Raw genomic sequence first — 21,528 nt, forward strand, 5'->3', positions numbered from 1 at the left:
AAAACAACACCATTTCTGGTATACCGGTCTAAATAAAGTATCGAAATTAATTCCACCACTTTCTAATTGTTTGAATGTGGCTCCTGGAACTTTCAGTTACACATGTGACTTGTACTGTGTTTCCATCTAAAACGGTGCTGTCCTGGAACCTCAGGCTGCCTTTCAACTTCTGATTCAGCCAGGAGCTAGGTATCATTCAACAGGAATCAGACAGGATTTTTTCAGGTCTATTCTGAACATCCCCCTAAAGTTACAGTGTACCGACTCCCCAGTGATACTTCTAATTCTTAGTATCCAAATAACCCACTTGCCAAACTGCAAGTATAAGTTAAGAAGGGGGGAAAAAAGGTGGAAGGTCAGTCCAGGAATCTGTCAGAAGCTAGACAAGGTCAGGGGCATGGTGCACCTCTCCAAAACGTCATCAATTACTTCTGAGACCGAAAGTTTGCTTTGAAATAATAGTAAGTTGTTTGTTGTAGTTTAACGCAAGGATTGCCTACGACAAGCCTTGTCTAATAATACTTCAGCTTGACTTCCTACTGTCAAAAGCAGAGTGCCCCCCCTGCTTTTAATTGCCCTCCCCATCCCATAAAATATGCCCAGCAGGAGCCTGGTACCTACCCCCCCCCCCCCCCCAGTATACAGACACTTTAAAATGGGGAGAGAACAGGGAGGAGGAGCAGACACCACAGACAAGGCCCCTTTCCTATTAGAAAGTGCCCATCCTACCACTAGGGATCACAGGCCAGTCTCATTTCTCCATGTAAATGAACTTTTTAGCCACCTCCTCAAAGAAGAAAAGCTGCACAGATGCGGAAGGCTTGGTCCTGGGGCACACAATTACAGCCATTTGCATTCCTCCAGCAGCAGGATTAACACAGGAATGTGCTTTGCAGCTTTGTGGGGGGAAAAGGAGTTTAGGAAGAAAGGAGTGGGGGGGTGGTATTGCTCCCTGGTCTGTCCATCCGAAGCTCTAGGATACACTTCCACCTCTGAGAGTCAGAAAGTGGAAATAACTCCTGCTCAGGCTTTCTAAAGAGGGGCAGGTTGAAAAGGCCGGGGACGGGGAGCAGGCGGCAGGAGACAGGAGGGAGGGGAGCCCTGTGTATTAGGGGAACTGCCCCTCCTGGTGCTTTGATCCCCCGGTCGCTAGGAGAAACCAACTTTTCTCCTTGGGTTAATCAAAACCAAATTACTCAGGAATGTGGCAGGACAGGTCTGAGCTTCCAGGTCCCTTTGTCTTTGAGGATTTAAAATGAAAAAATAAATTTTTTAAAGCAGATGGCAGTGGCTTAGCCGATAGGTAAACTGAAAAGTCTGAAGGAACCTTAAACCACATGCCCCACCCTCAAAAAAAAAAAAGGGGGGTATCCACAAACATATTCCACTCTATCCATAAATAAGTTATTTTTGTAATTAAGTCCAAAACTCAGAAGAATTTCCCATTTTATGCTTTACTGCCCCTCAAGAAATAGACCCCCCCACACACACACACAAGCCCCTACCCCAACCAAAGTATACCTTGTCAAACTGCAAATAAGAAACCAGGCAGGATTTAACAACACCCAAGTGCCATGACCCGGTTATAAAATGTATTTTTAAAAGCCAAGTCCCTAGTAGCTGAAGAACACACTTTTTTCAAGCACAAAGCTTGGGACTATTCTGTGGTGCAAGGTGCTTCCTAGGGAATCCTGGGGTAGGAAGGTGAGGCAGCCAGTCACTGTTCCAATGCCTCCGTCAAATCAATGGCGGTTTTGTAAACTTCTTTTAAGCCAGAAGAATGGCAGTGCTTCGGGACTGGCTCCACGTAGGGGTGAGAGGGCACATGGGTGACACAAGATCCCACGAGGCATCTGCTGTCCAGAGAAAGAGGCTCTCGCCACCCGAAGCAGTCCCGTCTGGAAGGAATATGTGCCCTGTGTCCTGTGCAGCCCAGAGACACCGCTTCAGGAACTGGAGAGGGAACAGGAAAAGGCTGACCTCAGAGATGAAAGGAACCTCGGCCTGAGCTATATTAAGGCCGCCACACCTCCTCCCTAGCTCACACCTTTGGCAGGCTTGTGGCACTGTGGGAGGTGTGGCCCTACAGGCCAGGCTTCTGGAGACTCTACAGTGCACCACCCCAGCTTACGTTATTATTAGGGACAGCTAGGAGTGAGGTGTCCCAAGGCACTCAGCAGCAGGAATAGGAACAGCTCTTTGTGCCTTATAAAATGTCGCTCAGCGTCCCTGAAAAACCTGATGAGCCCCCACCGCCCAGCTCCCAAAAATGCTAAAATAAACAAACAGAGCAGCGACCAGTTAAGCTACAGAGCCTGGACTGCAAAGATAAAATGAGGCCAACGCACAGGCCTGACTACCAGCTCACCATAAATTGTAACTGGCCCCAGGCCTGCGATTATCTGGGAGGTTGCACTAAAGTAACTTTTAAAATACTCTTCACCTTATCTTTAGGCCCAGTCAAACACACACATACATCACCCGTCTCAGATCTCTGCTATTAGTGTTCCATTTAGACTTTCCAAAACAAGGTCATCCCAGTAGGCCCTTGCCCTGTTTCCGGTCACAGCTGCGGACTTTCACCCCCTTCTCCAACAAAAGGGGCCTTGTACACAAAATTAACCCAAACCATTAGTCTGTGCGGAGTGAGAGAGTACATTGAGCCCTCGGAATATTTACCCTCCTTCCAGGCTAGGCCCAGGGTACTGCCCAGAGGGCCTCCCCCGAGGAGGCCGGGGGAGCTTCCCCAGAGATTAGATGCCCAGCTCCCTCTGCCTCACTCCACGCTCCTCTCCTTGGCTGCAGCTGTGCTGTCAAGGCCCCACTTTTCAGAGAATAAATATAAAGCCTTCATTTTTTTTTTCTTTAAGCAAGAAGGAAAAAAACTTTTTCCCAGACTCAATAGAACAGGGCTTGATTTGAGGGATGACAGGGGCTGGAATCATCCTAGATCTTGCTGAGCTGTCCCATGGGGAAGACACTAGCCACATATGGCTCCCGAGCTTTGGAAAGGCAGCTGGTCCCAACTGCTGAAACAGGAGTGTCATGGCGATACTGTGGGTGCATCAAATGTATGTGTATGTTATATATTTAAGATTTTTTATTTCTAAGTAATCTCTATACCCAACGTGGGGCTCGAACTTACAACCCCGAGATCAAGACTGAGGCTGCCAGGCGCCCCTATTTTAGACTTCATTCCACCTGCTTTTTACTGTTAACATGACCACTAGAAAACGTACGCTTACATATAGGGCTTGGGTTCTATTTCTATGCGACAGCCCTCCAGAGGCCAAAAATGATAAAGCCTCAAACACCAGCGTTATCACCATGCCCTGAAAGGAAAGGGTCTTAATTTTCAAATGCTAAAAAGACCATAAAATTAAGCAAATGGCAACATCTGAGATCCGTGGGGTCACAGCGCAAGCTCAGAGGCTGGTCAACATGTCTAGATTAGAGAATGAAGCAGGAATCTACCATCTTTTTATCCAAGAGAAATAAATGTAATCTCTGTCCCAGTGATTCTCAAGCTGGGGTGATTCTGCCTCCCTAGGAGATAGTGGGCATTTCCTCAGGACATTTTCGCTGGGTGGGGGGGCATGTGCGTGCTACTAAGTGGGGAGAAGTCAGGGATGCCCCCCACATCCTCCAACAAAGAATTATCCAACCCCAAATGTCAACAGTGCTCACACACAAGCAGGAAGCAACTAGAACTGAGGTCCACTCAAGCACATTTCAACACTGAGGTTTACAGGGGGCGGGAGCTGAAGGGGGCACCCCCTTTGCAAAATGGTTTCTCTGCACGCTCAGAAGTGGTAACAAGATTTAGTGGTATAAACAATGTGGGCACATGAAAATGATGATGATGATGATGATGTTAAAACAACAGTCACTCTTTCACCAGACTGAGGACTGAGTGTCAAGGGTTCATAGGTCTGGGTAGCTCGGTTTCTCAAACTAGTAGGTAAAACCTGGGGTTTTAACTCAGAGCCACGTGACCTAGATCGCCCTGCAAGCAAAGGGACACCACTCACAGGGGATTTCAACTGGACCAGACACTTGCATGCCCATCCCTGACGACGGAGTCCAGAGGTGGGAGACAGAGCAGCACGGAGCTGTGATTGGACCTGCAGAGACAGGAAGGGGACCAGGCAAGGGACGGAGGAGGGCAAGACATGAAGAGCGCAGGGCTGAATGAGAACAGTCGCCTTCGCAGAGCCAGGCTGGGAGGCACAGCAGGAAGAGGGGGGGTGGGGGGAGGCACATGATAATTAACTCAACAAGTTGATAGTATTTGCATATAAATGCCTCCACAAATCACTACAAACAAGCCAGGACAAGTCAGGCCTATTAGCATATACAAGCCAGCCCCGGAAGGCCGCTCTAGGTGGGTCACTGAGTGGGCTGCTCACTTAGAAGGCCGCCTGCCAGCTTTCAGGGGGCAGGGTGGCGGGCACATGAGGGGAGGGCTAGGGAGGATGAGGACGCTCTATTTCACTCCTGAACACATTTAGTTGCAGGATATTAAAAAGAGTGGGTCTTATTCCCAGCCCATAAGGGGAGAGCTGAAGAAATGCTGGACCTTTGAGTTTATTTCTTCCACTGTGCCGGGAAACAAAAGCTAGTGGAGGCCAGCAACAGCCACAAAAGGCACACAGGGGAAAAGCATATGGGGACTATCATTTGTGGGGAGGGTACTCAACATGCCAAGTGCTGTGAAGACAGTTTTCTCCTCAACTGAACTCCCCTTAGAGATGTGAAGCGTGTACAGTGCCCATTTTACGGATGAAGGAAGTAAGGCTCAGAGAGGTTCAAGGATTGGTCCACAGTCACACAGCTATGTCAGACCAGAGGTAGGCCTCAAGTCTGGGACCCAGGCAGATGGGCTAAAGCAGAGTGAAGAACAGGAGCCGGCTCCCCCCAAAAGCAGGCTCATCGGAGTCACCTCTGCTTCTCCCACAAAACTGAGTATGAACAAAAGAACCCCCATTTTAAGGGCTGGTTTATAAGCCGCACTCTGATACTGAACTGACCTCTCCCCAGTTTTACTGTGTTATTATCTCATTCCTCCAACCAGTGAGGAAGACTGCACCTCCCTCCCATTAGACACTGGGGAGTCTACACCAGGATTTCTTCTAAACGCCAATTTCTCCCATGCAGACCATTGTTAATAGCTTTCCCAGCAAGGGCAAGATAAAGCAATGGTCCTTTCCCCGAGATGGAGGCGTTCTCTACTTTCCCTAAAGACACCTCCACCTCTGGGTTTCATACCTGTTGCAGGAAAAAACAGCCTCAACTTCTTTGAAAATGTCAGTGGTGGTGATAGTGTGGGGTGGCGGGGGTGAGGGTGGGGGGCTATCATTTTCCCTACTGCCATCCTTGACCTGGAACCAAGTTTTCAAAGTCGGCCAGGTGGGTCCAGGTACAAGTGTGTATACAGCCCGGTATAAGACTGACAGTCTTTATCAAAGCCTGTTCCTTGATAATAATTATAATGTAATAATAATAATTATGTAATTATATAAACGTGACACCATTCAGGAACTTGGTAGAACACAGGTGTATCTTAAAATAGTCACTTCAGGGGAAGTGTGGGTGGCTTGGTCTGTTGGGAGTCTGCCTTCAGCTCCCATTGTGATCTTGGGGTCCTGGGACTGGATCCCGCATCAGATTCCCTGCTCAGTGCGGAGTCTGCTTCTCCCTCTCCCTCAGCTCCCGCTCTTGCTGTCTCTCTCAAATAAATAAAATCTTAAAAAAAATAAATACAAATAAAAACAGTCACTTCAGCAATGATCCACAGGCTCCTTAAGTGTCCAGAAGTTGACTTGATGCTTGAGCAAAGATGCAGATGTTCCATGGAGAAATACAGAGCTGTTACAAGGAAAGCAAAAACCACTCCTCCGACAAGCCAAGTGTACATTAAGAACCAAGGCCCTGAGCCAAAGAGCATTTTAGGAAGCAGGGCCTGAAATGGTGGAAGAGGCTTGCATTGTTTCTTGAGCAGTTAAGAAAAATTGTTTAAGAAGGAAAAGTTGCTAAAAAGGAGAAGAAAAGCACACATGTGTTTTTCAGCACATTTTCACTAGACAGAAAGATGTCAGGAAGAGAAAAGTTGTCCAAAACAGGCCACTCGGAGACCATAAGTGTGGGAAGCAAATAAGTTCATGCATGTCCACACATATGTACTTTTTATAGACTTACAAGAGTTAAAATTCTTTCGAAAAGAGCTTTTTATACACTGAAGGGAGACCGCCATATTTGAACAGGCACTTATATGACTTTGGCGGGGGCGCCGGGTTGAAATCACATATCGAATTAAACCCCTTCGTCTTTTCTTCCTTCAGCTCATCTGACTCCAGCCTCTCCGCTAAGGAGATCCAAGCAAGAAGTCACACAGCTGCCTGGGACCCGGCGGTTCAAGACCGAAACGCAGAGCCCACAACGGAGATGTGCATTCAAGTGCAGCTCAACCAGCAGCCTCAGAAAGAAACACTTTCCTCCAGTCACATTCCGGGATGAAACTGGGCACAACCAAGACACCAGCAAAGTTGTTTTTTTGCCACCTCCCCCACCCCACAGTCTCCAAGAAGCTTAGCCCTTCTTACCCCTGAGGAAGTCTACACACTGCGCTCTCCCGGTCTACAAGCCGCCATCATGCCTTGGCCCCAGTCACCCAAACACCCAGCTCTTCTCTTCAGCTATTACTCCCCCTCAACACACACACACACTCCCACACACCCACACACATAACACCAACACACACTCTCTCACATACACAAACAATGTAGGGAGGCCTGAGCAGTCACCAATTCCTGCCTCCAGAAGCATGGGGGGTGAGGGGGATGTCTCACTCCCAGATCAAAGGTTTGTGGCCAAAATCACTTTCAGGACAGCCCGTGAAATCAGCAGCAGATGAAAATTCCACTGTCTTTTCACACAGCCCAACGGAGCCAGTTTTCCCAGTTCAGAGTCTTCCTACAGATGACTGAAGATATCCTGTAAACTCCCCAATGTTGCCCCCAAAAGACCTACTTAAAAAAATTAAAGACAAGATAATCATTTAAGAAAGCCTTTAAGGCCATTATGTGATTAGCAGAAGAGAAGGGGAAAGGGCTGTTGGCGCTTCCCCACCTTCACAAAGAGTGGTCTGCAAAGGGGTTTTCATGGCTTCAGTCCCAAACCAGCAATAGCCAGAGGGAGCAGGGGGTGGGAAGGGAGGGCATGCTCTGCCCTCCCCACTCCTCCCTCTAAGGAAGCCTGAGAGGCACTTCATGGAGGAAAGAGGATGGGAAAATGTTGGAGGAGGCACAAAACTCAAAAAGCATGAGCAGGTGAACCACCCCAGACCCCCATGCCACCCAGCCCGGCCCCCAGGACAAAGGAGGGTAGCTAAGGCTTGGGAGGGGGGCAGCACCAAAAACCCCCGGGGCCTTAACCCTCCTGTGGACAAGGCTCTGTGATGGCTACCCGGTGCGAAGGAAGAAGGGCTCACCCAAAAGGCAGAGTAAGCCCAGGCATTTTACTCAGAGGCCCTGTCAGGGGTTAAAACCAACAAAACAGAACTCTTACTCTGAAATGAAGCCAAATTTGTCACCTAGCAAACTTTCTCTGTCTTGTTTCCCATTTTCATTCACACCCCCATCCTTGCAAAAGCAAGAAACTCCAGCGATTAAGGGTAAAAGAAGGGACGAAACATCACAGGGAAAAAAAAAAATCACCTTTAAAAGTTACAAATGAGAAACAAAGTCACCTTTCTTGGGCAAAGAACTCTCTGGAAACACACCCATTACTGCTAAACTACTCACTGCCTTGTACTTACCACTCAGTCCCCTGCCCCAAAGAATGGAAACAAAACAAAACAAACAAACAAAAATCCAAAAAAACATCTAAGCGTCTCACTGCTGTGGTATCCGCACAAAGGAGTTGGTTGTCAATTCCCAGTTTCTGTCCATAAAAGAGACACTGACCACATTCGGGGGAGGGGACCCGCTAATACCTCTTTGAACATGTGCAAAGTGACAATCTGGAAGCCAACTTTACATCACATAGAAAGGAAATCTGACAGTTGTTGATTTTGTATTTTTTCTCCTTAATCTGGATTTTGAGAGTGACTTGCCAATGAGCTAAGATTTTTGCCAGAGTTCCTCCCTCGGGGCAATTTGACTCAATCTTAGCTTCTGTATGTTTCTCCATTTGAGTAGCCTAAGGACTCAGGACACCGTGCTTTAGAAAGAAAAGGCACCCTTTCAAGTCTGATGGAGACTAGCTCCTGCAAACGCATTCTTTTGCCTGGATTCTATTAAAACCGGGTCCCCATTTCCCTTGACCACGGTCTCTAACTCAGGCAGAGGATGGTGGTTCTGGGGTGTGCTGTGATTTCTAACAATTACAATTATGACCAAGTTCTCGTACCACAGCATTTGGACCCCCCTGCGAAGTACACAGTAATGGAATCTGCCTTCCTGTTCTGTTTTTAGGGTAACGCTCCCATCCTGGTTAATTACACCAGCCCTGGGAACCAGAGTAGCCCACCAGGCCCCAGCATTACAGAAATGGGCCAGGCTAAGAGCAGGCAACCATTTTAATAACCAAGGAAAACATAAATCACAGCAAGTACCATCCTTGTTGACATTACAGAGTCAGACGTGTTATCCCTGTAAGGCCGGCAAGTGTCAGACACTTGCAGCTTGCAAGTTTCTTCAGGCCAGAATCACTATCACTGTTGTCTCCCCTGTAAGACGAGGCTTAAACCTCTCCAGTTAGGAAGCAAAACAGATATGCTCAAAAGTGGGTGGAACAAGTCATTCCCCTCCTAGTGATAAGAGTGCTTCCCTATACTTTTATAAATGTTGCTTAGTCACTTAAATATTTACGTTTTAACATAAGGCTGTTACAAGTCTACAGTACAAATCATTTCTTAGGTTAGGATCTGCTCTGGGCCCTCTAGCATTTATTTCCAGGCTCTCACAGTAACACTTCAGAAGCGCGCGCGCGCACACACACACACACACACACACACACAAAAGCTCCAATGCCCAACACCACACAGTGACAATAAGGACATAAGGACACACTCTCTGGATACAACTTGTGACCAGAACTGAGGGACCAAGCTAAATCACCACCAGCCCCAGATGATACTTTGCTAGGATTCTGCAATCACAGATTTATTCTAATGAACTAACCACCTGTGGGTCACCCAAGGTGAGCTAGGCCTGCCCTGGAAGTGTCTAGTAATCGTCATTTAAAGTCATAATGATGAAAACTGAAATCTCGCTTATTTTAGCTCCTTGCCACTGGGCAGTCCAATTGGCACTGAGTTTAACACAGCAGTTAGAGCCAATCCCAAAGCAGCAAGAAGGAAGGCACTTCACTGTCCTGTTGGAATGAGCCAAATGGAGGCCTGCGGAGAGCACTGTTTTATTTGGGTCCTTTCCACCCTCCCTGAGTATTCATTTGTGCAAATAAAAGATGGAAGGGAAGAAACCAAAATTAAAGTTTCAGGTGGTTGGGGAAGCAGCTCAGATTTTTTTTTTTTTTTTTTTTTTTTTTTGGAAGAGTTACCAAGTGTTTCTCAATAGTTCCCTGTCAATCAAAGCTGTTTTCAGGAGAACTGGAAAACAGCAGCTCTATCCCAGAGTAAGTGCAGCCGCTTCAAAAGAAAGCTAGGAGAGGGAGATGACCCATGTCAGGAAGACAGAAGGTCTCCAAGTCATTTAATTCCCTGTGATTCCAAAAGGGCTGATTTTAAAGTGTAAAAGTGCTTGCTTCTGCATCTGCCCCATGTTGTTAAATAACACTTGGGCAATTAAATAAAAGAGCAAAGTGTGACCCCAGCCCATTCTGAGAGGCACTTACACGCTCTCTGAAAACATGCTGGAAACGAAATGCAGACAATCTCCTTAGTCCTGTAATTTAAGGACGGGGGAGAGGAAAAGTTTCTCTTGGCCTTCAGAGCCACACACACCCTCTGAAAGGGGGCCTTCGGGGTCTCTGCAAAAGAGAATGAACAAAAATGCAGGTGTGCAAACATCCAGGTGTAGGCCTCTCTCCAATGACTCCATTCTTGAAACCCTTCATTATTTAGAACTGTGGACTCTTGACTTCCCACACATCCCACCTCTGTTCCTTAATTGCTTGCCGTGTTGGGGTTGGGTAAAGAGAAGGATTCAGAATCTCCGGCTGCCAGTGGCTGTTGTGATAACAAGGAACAGGCCACGCTCCAGTCCTGGCCTCTCTGGATCAGTTACCTTGGAAGGTGTCTTTCCTCTCACATGCAGGTCTCTGCCCCAGCACTCGGGCTTCCTGCTCCAGCCTGGCCTCCTGGAACTCGTGATTTTTAGGGTTTCCCCTTGAAACCTATCCAGAAACCACAGCCATTAAAAGAACATGAAGGTTTGACACCTCCTGAATTTAGGAATGAGCGGACTCGAGGGGCCAACTCTGCAAACTCCCACCTGCTGCTTGATGGCAAAGAAACAAAGTTCCCCAGCTAGTGGGCACAAGCTTTAAATTATACTCTATTTATTTAGTGACTTGTCTCCAAGGATCTCAAAGCATGGGGTGAAATAAGACGACGTGTAACTTTCTCACTATCTACCTTCATGGCTTAAGTTTGTTTTCCTTGCTTTGCCTTCCTACATTCCACCAAGCAGGCCTGGGCCCTAGGGAAAGGCCTTCTCCCTGTGCCCAAGTGGGGGCCCTCTGATCTCTCTGAGCTTGTCTGTCAGTGGCTTTTAGAGTCTTCCAGGCCTGTTAAATGAGACAAAAGAGTGTAGAGGCAGTGACGACCCTCCTGGATTCACCTGCTGATGGGTTTCATTTATACCAGTTTACGTCCTGTGCACCACTAAGCCAGGCAATGCCCTCTTCTAATACACCAGGCACCAGTGATGGTCTTTGCCCTCCAGGTGTTTTGCCATTCTTATAACACAGGTATGTCCAAAGCAGAAAAGACCATTTTCCAGAAAGTTCTTTCCCCTAAGTCTGCAATGATTACTTTTTTCCTTTTTTTTTTTTCCTGCTGTTGACCCAACTTGGGCAATCTTTCTCCTTTAACAGGGCAAACATCACAGCTCTCCCTCTCCTCCACCCCTCCCCACGGAAATGTTTCTCCAGAGTGCCAACAAACTAAAATTAGAGGGTGGGCAAATGGATCTCCAAAGGTGCCTTCCAGCTCCAAACCTCTGATTCTCCCTTTCATTAGTCTACAATAAGCACATTCTTCACATTGTTTCCAACTGGCCAGTGACTTCTCTTGCGCTGAACAGGGCGCATTTTTGGGCAGAGGAACCCAAACTTTTAAATGGCACTAGCGCTGCAATTACTCAGGAGGCAGGAACTAATCCAAAAGCAAGATAAGAAAGGAAGGAGGGAGGGAGGAGGGAGAGGAGGAAAGATGGAAGGAAAGGCTTTACTCCGTGCCCGGGAGAATTTAGACATTCTCACCCCAGGTAGGTTCCAATTGGAATCTACTAGTTCAAGTGCATCCAGCCTGCCCTTCCCCCACATGCCCCAAGAGAATGGGAAGTTCAGCCAAGACTTGCAGCACCTGCCCGCCGTTCTAGGCCGGCTGTGCGAACCGGGCGGGCTGGCCGGCGAGGGGGAGGGAGGCTCCACTCACCTGGCACACAAAGGCTCCGCACACCTCCGGAGGGAGGAGGCACTCGCAGGTCCGGGGGCCGCGCCGCGCGCGACAATGGGAAATTCCAGCGGCACCCGAGCCCCAAACTTAAGCACCCCAGGCGGCATTCTCCCCACCTCCCGCCGCCCCCGGGACTCCGAGGTGGCTCTCGCTAGGTGCAGGGGGGCTGCAAGCTGGGGAGGGGGGCTCATGGTGGCGGCCGGGGGCTGGCGGTCGCCCCTCCCCGGGGAGGGAGGGTCCCCGGGCGCGCGGCGGGGATTCACCCACGGGGCGCGGCGCTCGCGTCCGGGTCCCCGGCCTGCCCGCCGCCGGCTCGCCGCCCGCCCGGAATCGCTTTATGTAAATGAAGCTCAACTCGCAGTTTGCAGGCTCACCGCCCGGGGAAGGGGGGCGGGCAGGGCGGGGGGCCTTCGGGGATCCACATTACACAGCAACAAAGCGGAAGGTTAATTTGAAACTCACAGCCCCGCCGCCGCTCGGCTCCCCGGGCAAAGCCTGACATCTACAGTCGTGCCGGGCGCAGGCCGGGTACTCGGCGGCGCCCGCGCCCGCGGGAACACGGGGACACACGGCCGCGCTCCGGGCACCGGCTTCTGGGCAGGCCGGGCCGCGCGCCCGGGGACGGGAGTCCTGGGCGGCTGGGCCTGCGCTGCCCCGGGAACCGGCCCGGCGGGAACAAAGCCCGGTCCTTCCCAGGCGCTGACCCCTCTCTCATCAAAAGTCAGGGGCTGGCCTAGAATCGGGAGAGAAGAAAAGGGCGCGCCCTCGGCCACAAAAAGGAGCCTGGGGCCTCAGAACCGGAGCCATGGGTCTCTGGGCCCCATCCACGTCACAGCCAGGCCACTCTAGCATGGGGACATTAGCCAATGTGGACAGGAATTTATTTGAAACACACACCCATCCTATTAACTGCTTTACAGAGCACTTCTGTTTTTCAGCTGCACAAACTTAGGAAAACATCCCCGGCTCTCCATTGAGAGTTTAAGGATAGGGTTTTTCAAGGGAGAGAAGGAAATGAAAGAGAGGAAGAAAAGCAGTTGCAGCTTGCAATCAAGCTTACAGTCTCTTTACAAGACTTGCCTTAAAAAGCCGCCTCATCTCAGATAAGGCAAACGTCACGCCCTTCACAGGGAGATTCCACGTCCAGGTCAAATTTAATAGGGCCACCCCAGTTGGTCAAGGCAATTGATGCACACCTTAATATCCTCCCAGGTTCACCTTTCCCATGCTGCTATGCAAAGCCAGCTCCACAGAAATCTCACCGGAAGTCCCTTGTCCTCCCAGTCAGAGTCCCACGCTCAGTCTGATTTTACTCCCGATTGTCTCAGCACAGAAAGGCACCTGCTTTTCCCTTTCTGAAAGCCACCCACCCAGGCTGGCCCCACAGCCCTGAGAGTCCTTTCCGACTGCACAATAATGAACCATGCAAGTGTGAGAAATATAATAAGCTCACGAGGCAAAAAGCTCTATGTATGGAATCGTATTAGCATTAAGCACACACTGGGGTCAGAGAAACCAGGATGCCTGGCTGATGAAAACTATCATGTCTCCATGTAGAAGGCATTCTGCACAGTGTCATTTGCGTTCACATTCACGTAAATATCCAAACTGTTGGGGACAGACAACCCCTCTCTACAGTTTACACTTTTAGTCCAGAAAAGAGACTCCCAATTTTTTTTTCCCTCCTTCAGCAAGGACCCTGGGAGAAAAGACTACCTCTAGGGAATCATGTCCGATTAGGGACAAAGGAGAGCACAAGCCAAATTCTGTCACACATGAGAGAGTGTGTGGGGAGGGGGACTGGAGAGCAAAAAAGGAAAGTGGAGGATGATTCTGCAAACCAGACTGTGATCAGTGCGGAGCGGATTCCAGACCACCTGACTTCAGACCCAAGAACAGGTGGTGTTTTCAAAACATACTGTTATTTATATTAGCCACATGAGTCGAGAACACCTTAAAGAAAACCAATTAATAATTTAATTGAAAAAGTGACTATGAATAATGCATGCAGATGATGATGCTAGCAATAAGGCAAGTAATGAGGCGCACACAACACAGAGATATCTCTGGAAAGGTCTTCAGGAACATTAGGACCCCCAATCTCCTGTGTCTTACCTGGGAGCAACCCATAGCCTGCTAGATAAAGACACTAAGAAAACGTTTATACTCCCCAGAAAATCTAATTTCGCTGCTTTATCTTAACTTTTATTAGCAGGGGACGACCTCATAATCTGGTGACATCATGAACCTGGTGGGCTGACAGATAAATACCTTTAATAAAATCAAAGCCAGAATGCCAAAGAGAAAGTTATAAAGTAATCTGGGAGGATGTGGAGGTGCTGGGCAGAAGGCCCTAGGGGGGATCCGCAGGATACCGCTGGTGTCCCCAGCGGCGGACACACCAACCAGCCTCTCTGAACCTCAGAGGCCTGACAAGTGGAACCGAGAGTGACCCTGGGTCCCTCCCCTTTATCTTAATCCAGCACCAGCTATATACATACTGAGAGCTGGTCAAGCCTGCCTGTGTGACAGGCAACATTTTAACAGGTGACTCCACAGGCAGGTCATCCATGACCTCTGTATCATGACAAATACAAAGGAATACCAAAAAGCTGGGGCATGACCTCTCCCAAAACTTATTTCCATCATTTGCAAAACAACACGTCTTCGGAGGGATTCCGAAACGTCTGCACTTAGGATGGAATCAACAGTTTCCCTGAAATCCAAGATACAAATTCTGTCCTCCAGCTCTGCAAGGCCCTGGGTCTTCTGGGGGCAAGACACCTGTGGGGAAACCCATGGCCTCCCCAGCAGGGACAGCCCGGCACTTTCATGGCCCCTGAACACTGCTGACAAGTAAACCCACTCTGGGGAAAGGCAGGTGTCCATAACTAGTCTCATCTCATCTGTAAACCGTAACTGGCAACAGCCAAAAGGAAAAATATTTAAAAATAAATCAGGGGATGCTCACCTCTTCCCTACTCCTCCTCTTAACCACTCTCCAAGCCAGAGGCCAGCACCCCCTCCCCCCCACCAAACACTTAGCGGTAAATTATAGTTATCCCAACTGAGCCAAACTGGCTTGTCTCTCTCTCCACACGCACATTCACTCTCTAATGTGGTCTTCCTTTCCTTCAGCAAAGGTAAATATGATCTCTGAGCTAAGGTACAGTGAATGTCAGCATTCTGACTTGTAGCTAAACCTGGACTCTCTATTTCCACAGCACAATGGGGTTTAGGGAGATGAGTGTGTTCCTCCAGATCCTGGTATTTTTAGGGAAATATACATACACGTGGATTTTAAAATTAGTGCTTCAATAAACTTGAGGTTTTAACAAAGAAAAAGCCAGGGAAGGGCATGAGCAAAAACAAAAGTCCCTGAAACAAACAATAAACCATTTGGAGCTAAATTGCATGTCATGCCCTGAATTCAACCCTTCATTTCTAGGCAGTTATATTTAAGGACTTGGTCCCTGCCGGGTGACTAGGCCCTCCTGGGTAGGACAGAGAATGCAGGCTCTCCTCAGAACAGCCCACACTCACCTTCATAACCATGGGAGGCTGGTGCGCCAAGGCCTACACAGATGTTTTGATTCACATTTCTCTGACACATACCTCAAGGCCTCCATCTATTGCTACAATGCTTATTCCAGAGATCAATTTTTACCCCCAAATCGTAGCTGGGAAAGTATCTAGTTTACTTAACCACCCTCCCCAACTCAGACCCTAAATCTGTCATGTCACACATACGAAAGACACAAACAAGTAACCATTTTCTAAAAACCGTGACTGGAAGGAGCTTTTCCAAATTAATTGTAAGTTACAGAGCCCAAGTTTTAAGACAGCAAAAAATAAAGAACTTGCCTTAAAACAGCTTTAAAGCATTAGGTAAAGAGCTTGCTCTCTTTCTCTCTCTCTCTCTCTTTTTAACAAAAATATTATTTCTGAAAGGGCAAAGAGAATTTGCCATGCAAGACTTTTATACCCAGGGGGATTCTTACATTTGTGTTCCTAAACCTTGAAATTGAGAATTTTAATGAAAAGGCAGACGGATGCTTAAGGACAGCATCGCAATTGGGGTCCAGACATTACAGGAGAGAAACGCTTTGTTTGGGGCCAGGGAAAAGAGGTGGACTCTTGTTTTGTTCATGGGTTATCCCCACTGTCTGACACACCCCTTCAAGCTCAGCCTGATGCAAACCACTGAATTCTTGGAGGAAAGCAGGTTGGAAGGAGACGAAAGGAAAAAGGAAACAGGAGAGGAAAGAGAAAGGGGGAGGAAATATGGCCTCTTTATATGAATCGTAGTTTGGAAAAAAAAAAAAAACTCAACACAGCATCAATTCCATAGGAGGTACCCACAGCTCCCATACACATGTGTTAAAACAATCAATTAAACAATATGCCAGGAGCACAATAACCAGGATCATTTTTTTTTTTCTTTAAGTGAAGAATTTCATTTAGCTTTGCAATTCCTTCCTCTCAAGCAACCACTTCTTGGGGCAGGACACCAAGAGATAAACAAAAGATGACCTTGTTCACACTTCCCAAATGAGAATCCCATTTTCTTATCTTTCCATTTGAGTGCATTTTTGTTTGAGATCTGTGCTAATCTGACTTAAGAGCCAGAGCTGAAATTTCACATATCCTCCAAGTCAGCCAGTGTTTTAGAATTTGGATTTCTATTGAGGCTGTTCCAATCGTCAGTGAGGCCTACGGTAAAATGTGCTTCATGCTGTTTCGTTTGTCTCTCTGCAGACAAATAGAAACTGTGAAATTTAAAGAATGGATTAAAAAAAAAAAACCTAAAACAAAGAGGTTAAAAAAATAGGACAAATGTTTTTGCTTTTGTGTCTCCCTCGAGCAATTGTTTGGGGGAGTCTGCATTGACAATAACCATGAGAAGGCCATCTAAAGGCGATGAGCACACAAGGGGACTCCTTGCCTGCTGCCTTTGGTCTGGGAGAAAAAGCACCTTAGCTCCGTTCTCCAGGAACAAAAGGCCAGGGCCACGGAAGGGGGGAGAGGTTACTGGGGCTTTCACAGAGAGCCAAGTGTCAATGCAGGTTCATTTTTCACCCGTCTTAGTTGGAAAGCAGCTCAGTGAACTTCCTAATGACTGCTTTTCCCTCTCCCCCTATTATTTCTAAACCTAAAAGAACAAAACAATAATATTTTTTTAAACCTAAAACCCATCATCCTATTAGAGGAAAGCCTTGGGGACCTACAAAGTTTTCCCTCCTTCCTTTCCCCACCTTTTTTTTTTTTTTTTTTTTTTTTTTGGAGGAGGGGGGGATCCCAATTGTAGATCACATGGAAATAAGAGACACTGGACATTGTGGTCATTTTTAGTAACGCCAGAGAACTGCCTTTATGTCTACAACAAGGCAGGGAGCAGAAAAATAAACGCGAAGGGGAAAAAAAAAAACTGAATAGGGACAGAAGGTGATAGTCCAGAGGAAGGGAGGACATGGGGCAAAGCCTGAAAACATTTTCTTTTTTCACAGCATGAAGTCACTAATGCCAGCTTCCGATTTGCGAGTGAATCAAAGTCATCATCACTACAAGGCTGGGTTTTTTTTTGGGGGGGGGGGCTGCATGGAGAAGTGGACAATAAAGCTGTATTACAGACATAGGTGTGTGGGTGTGTGGGGGGTGTCGCTTCAAAGAAAGAAAGCTGAGATGAATCACTGCATGCCATGGAAATGCCAGGGCAAGTGGATGTCAGAGTGTTTAACCAGATTCTAAGCTGGAAACATCTTCCCCAGCGGGCGAACCCTAGGATGAGGCAGTGACACGCAACCCTCAGCCTTTGAACCCAGACCTGGCAGCTTAGGAACGCGTCCCCCCTTCCCCAGGCAGTCCCAGGCTCCGGCTGAAAAGCGAGGTGGGGGTAGGGATAAGAGGGCCCTGAGAAGAAGCACAATAAACAACTCAAATATGAACGGAAATGACATCAGCAAAGTGGAGGACCTGTTTATTGCAGATCAAAACAAAACAAACTTCCAAACCTTTTGTGTATACAAGATAACTCTATAAAAAGCCTTCCTAAAATGTCACCAGGGTCGACACATCAGCATCCCCAGAAAACGGATGACAGCTACCAAAGGGGGAGGGGGCCTAGGGGGGAGGAAAAGGAATGAAGGGAAGAAGATGGAAGGAGATAGAAAACCAGAAGGGGCCAAAAACCCAGCTGACTAGTTCCCCCCTCTGCTGATCCTTAATATTTATTGGTGTTTATAATCTAAAAGCCATGCTCTGTGTTTCACTTAATACAAGGCCAGACAGTGCTGTCTAATGAGGCAGCATTACAATCAGCTTGTAATACTGAATTTTTAATGCTGCCAAGGATTCTGTTACATAATAATATGAAAAACAGAAGCTGAAAGTGGGCTCGCGGTGACAGGACACTGGAGGCTCCAGGCAGGCAAGCGCTCCACGCCCGCCTTCCCTTCCCTTCCCTCTCTCTGCCCACCCCCATCTCCCGATTTGCAATCGGCCCACCATCCTATACAAGAGGTCGGTATGGAAACCGAGAGGATTTCGCAGGAAACCCACTCTTTTTATTATTATTGTTGTTATGATTATCATCTCTGATCCAAAGTTCTATTTCAAGAGTTTGAATTCTAGCCTATCTGGGGTTAGAAGTCTGCGATGAAAATTGGGGGAGGCTGAAGAGACAAGGAGTACAGGAGTAGGGGAGGTTTATTTTGAGAAAGCAAAACAATGCGGAAAAAAAATCACAGAGGGGGAAAAAGAACTAAGATGCTGGGAGGGGGGACTGAAGTCGGCCGACCGACCATATTCACAGCTGCTGCGCTCAGTTTATGTTGGCGTAATTCAAAAACATATATAGAGCCGCCGTTGCTCCTCTCTAATACCCCAAGACTGTAAATCTATAACCACTGCAATGATTTAGTGATTAAAAACATGATAACATATTGTGTAACTGCAAACCACAGAACCCCTGCCAACTCTCCTCTAAGATAAAGAGGAAAAAAAAATACAGAAAATGTGTTGCTTGCAGCGATCTTCCTAAACCCAAAAGATTTTAATAAAAGAACCTATATCGGAAAAGGGTGAGTGAATTCTATGTGAAGCCAGCAAAGGGGGGGGGGGGAAGGGCAGCTTTATGTGGGATTCTTTTCCTTGTACTAACAAATTACGACCTAAACATGCCTTTTCTTTTCTCTCTCTCTCTCTCTCTTTTTTTAATAGTTTGTTGTAACTGGAATAACTGGTCTTGTGTGCTGTCTTGCATATTCAAAGCAGCTTTGTAATCGGATCTGGAGACCCAACCTTATTTGCCTGAACTCAATAGGGTTTTTCTTCTCCCCCTCCTCTCTTGTTTTGTTTTGGATTCGGTATTGTGGGTTTTCTGTTCTCGCTGGGAGCAGACAACTATGCAGGAAGAGGCTCTGGTGCCTTTAAGCTACAGAGCAAACACCTGAGAGGGGGAGGCACAATTTGTAACATGGCAGGAGGAGCCTAAAATATACACACAAAAAATAAAATCAAAGCAGCTGTAGGGGTTTTGGCCTCTGAGCAGCTGACCTGACCCCATTCTGTATATTCTTTTATTTCCCCATTGCAGGATTCCTGCACCTTGGGTCAGATTCGAACTCAATGTGACCCTGAGGAGAAGGCAGTCACCGAGCCCTAGAAAACTGCTCCATATGTAGTGTGTGGGGTCGGGGGGGGGGGGGAGATAGGGGGGAGTGTAAGTGCATATGCATTCAGACTACCCCAGTGGAGACACCCACCATGTCCTTACACACACACACACACACACACACACACACGCACACGCACACGCACACATGTCTGTCAGGAATGCCAGGCCATGGGGCCAGCTCCAGGCCAGCTTTCACAGTTCACACTGCCAAGAGCCTGAACTCTCCCTAACGCCCCCCAAAATCTTCATATCTACAACTCTACCCATAAACACATGCATGCACAGATGAACACTCCTCCAGAGATTTATATGTTTAAAAAGTCCACAGATCTGAATTGCCTCCTCTCTGGACCTAAGCAGGGCAGTTTATTCAGAGAAATCAATAGGAAAGAGCATTTGCAAATATTTATATAAGCCCTGTGCGTTTCAGCATTAAGTAATTAAAAACTAAAACTCAGGGAGGGGGAAGGGACCAGACACACAGACAGAAGAAGGCTGCAGGCCTAGAGTGGGTTTTCCTGCCCACACCTCATCTCCCCAAACCACAATCCCTTCAAAACCGACTCCACGTACACTTTTTACGAAATCCTGTTCGTGCACCATTTGCTAGACTATTTCAAAATCATCTCCAAATATGGATTCACCTACCACCAAGCTTTCAAGCCTGACTATAAGTGTCTGTATTTCCTTTTTCTCTCTCTCTCTCTCAAATGCACACACAGCAATCCTTACTTTTGACATTGCTTCAATCTCTGGTGTATTACTCTCTACTGTATTTGTATTTCTAAATTATTTGCACTAAAGATATCTAACATTCTAAGATGAGAGGAGGGCCCCCAAGGGTGGCAATTCAATGAGTGAACACACACCCCTTAACACCCCCCAATACTTTCCACTCCCCCCAACCTAGAGGATACCCACACCTTGGGGGTTCAGTACCTGAAATCCACATATGGAAACAGATTTGCCCACCCCCCCAAAATGTACAGTAAAATGAAGGAGTTTTTAAATGAGCCACTGTCGAGTGGATTGCCTCTATATTGTTGCAGAGAGCTGGGCAGCAAAGTCTGCTTATCCTGCCTCTAAATCCGCTCTAAGAAACCAACCAAGGCACTGGAGCACCCACACTGCAGATATTGTAGAAATTTACAGTAAATGTAGGTACACGATTGCAGCACGCTGCCCTATTGATTATGCAGATTGTGATCAATCTTCTCCCCTCTCCCATTTCCCAAGCCTCTTTCTGACGACCTCCAAGTAAGTTGCTCTATAACAAGCCATTCTCCCAAAGTAGGAAGAAAAAAGTAATTTTTTAAAAAACATAATAAATCCTCTAGTGTCCCCACAGAAAGGGCTTGAGTCTTTTTTTAATTCAAAGTGAATTTATGCTCGCCAATTTGCATTACAGTCAAGCGATCACCGTATGTCATATTCTTCAAAGGTGCTTAACAAACCCCCTTTTAAAAAGTCACTAGAACTGGAGGCCAGAAAAAGACAATCAGCCTCCTTCTTCCATACAGTCCTTATCAAGTTTCAATAATTGAGACCAATAAAAATTGTCATATTTACCTTAAGTTGGAAGCAACAAGAGGGAAAAGTTAAAGAGTGGGTGATTTTCGAAAGCACTTGTAATTAAAGAATTTGCCACAGCCCAAGGAATTGCACATTTTGCAAAAGTCAGCTTCTGAGCAACAGATTAATTTGTAAAGTAAAATGTATTTTTTAATGTAAGAGCTCCACAAGAAACCTACGACTATTAAGTCCTTTCACAATTTAAATACACTGCATAAAATGCACTCACATCTACTCTCCAACAGATATGCAGAAAGAGGTACAGGAAAATGCACAACAGAAAAGAGTGAAGCAGGACGAGGGGTGAGTGCAGAATGGAACGTAAACAATCCCAGATTCGTGTGAGCAAGAAAAAAAAAAAAAAGAAAAAGAAAGAAAAAAAAAGAGAAAAAAAAGAAGAAAAGAAGAACGAAAGAAAAAAGAAGAAGGAAAAAAGAAAAAAGGAACACTTCGTTGTCTCTCAACTCAGCTGGTCAAAGAGAGGCCGGCCAGGCTAGGTCTAGTCCTGGCCGGCGGCGCAGCCCGGAGCCCCCGGGAGCCCCTAGTGTCCAGGGCAGAGCCCCCTCTGGGCGCTCGCGGCGCTGCCAGTGGGGCAGGGGGGACAGCGCGCAGGTACATGGTCGGGCGGCCACCTCGCCCC

General features: G+C 47.3%; 1 protein-coding gene across 6 annotated transcripts in view; it reads right to left on the minus strand.

Moving 5' to 3' along the window:
- Positions 1–21,528, minus strand: part of ZFHX3 (zinc finger homeobox 3) — a 276,951-nt gene that overhangs the window by 225,759 nt on the left and 29,664 nt on the right. The window contains exon 1 of one of the 6 annotated variants that reach the window (XM_047712135.1): positions 11,621–12,532. The exons of 3 other annotated variants lie outside the window; for them this stretch is intronic. The gene's annotated coding sequence lies outside the window, so the exon portion shown is untranslated. Of the gene's footprint in view, positions 1–11,620; positions 12,533–21,528 lie in introns of those variants that run through there. 2 more of the 6 variants (XM_047712131.1, XM_047712136.1) reach the window with 2 other exon arrangements.

Source organism: Lutra lutra, chromosome 17 (genome assembly GCF_902655055.1).
Source record: "Lutra lutra chromosome 17, mLutLut1.2, whole genome shotgun sequence".
Classification (NCBI taxonomy): domain Eukaryota; kingdom Metazoa; phylum Chordata; class Mammalia; order Carnivora; family Mustelidae; genus Lutra; species Lutra lutra.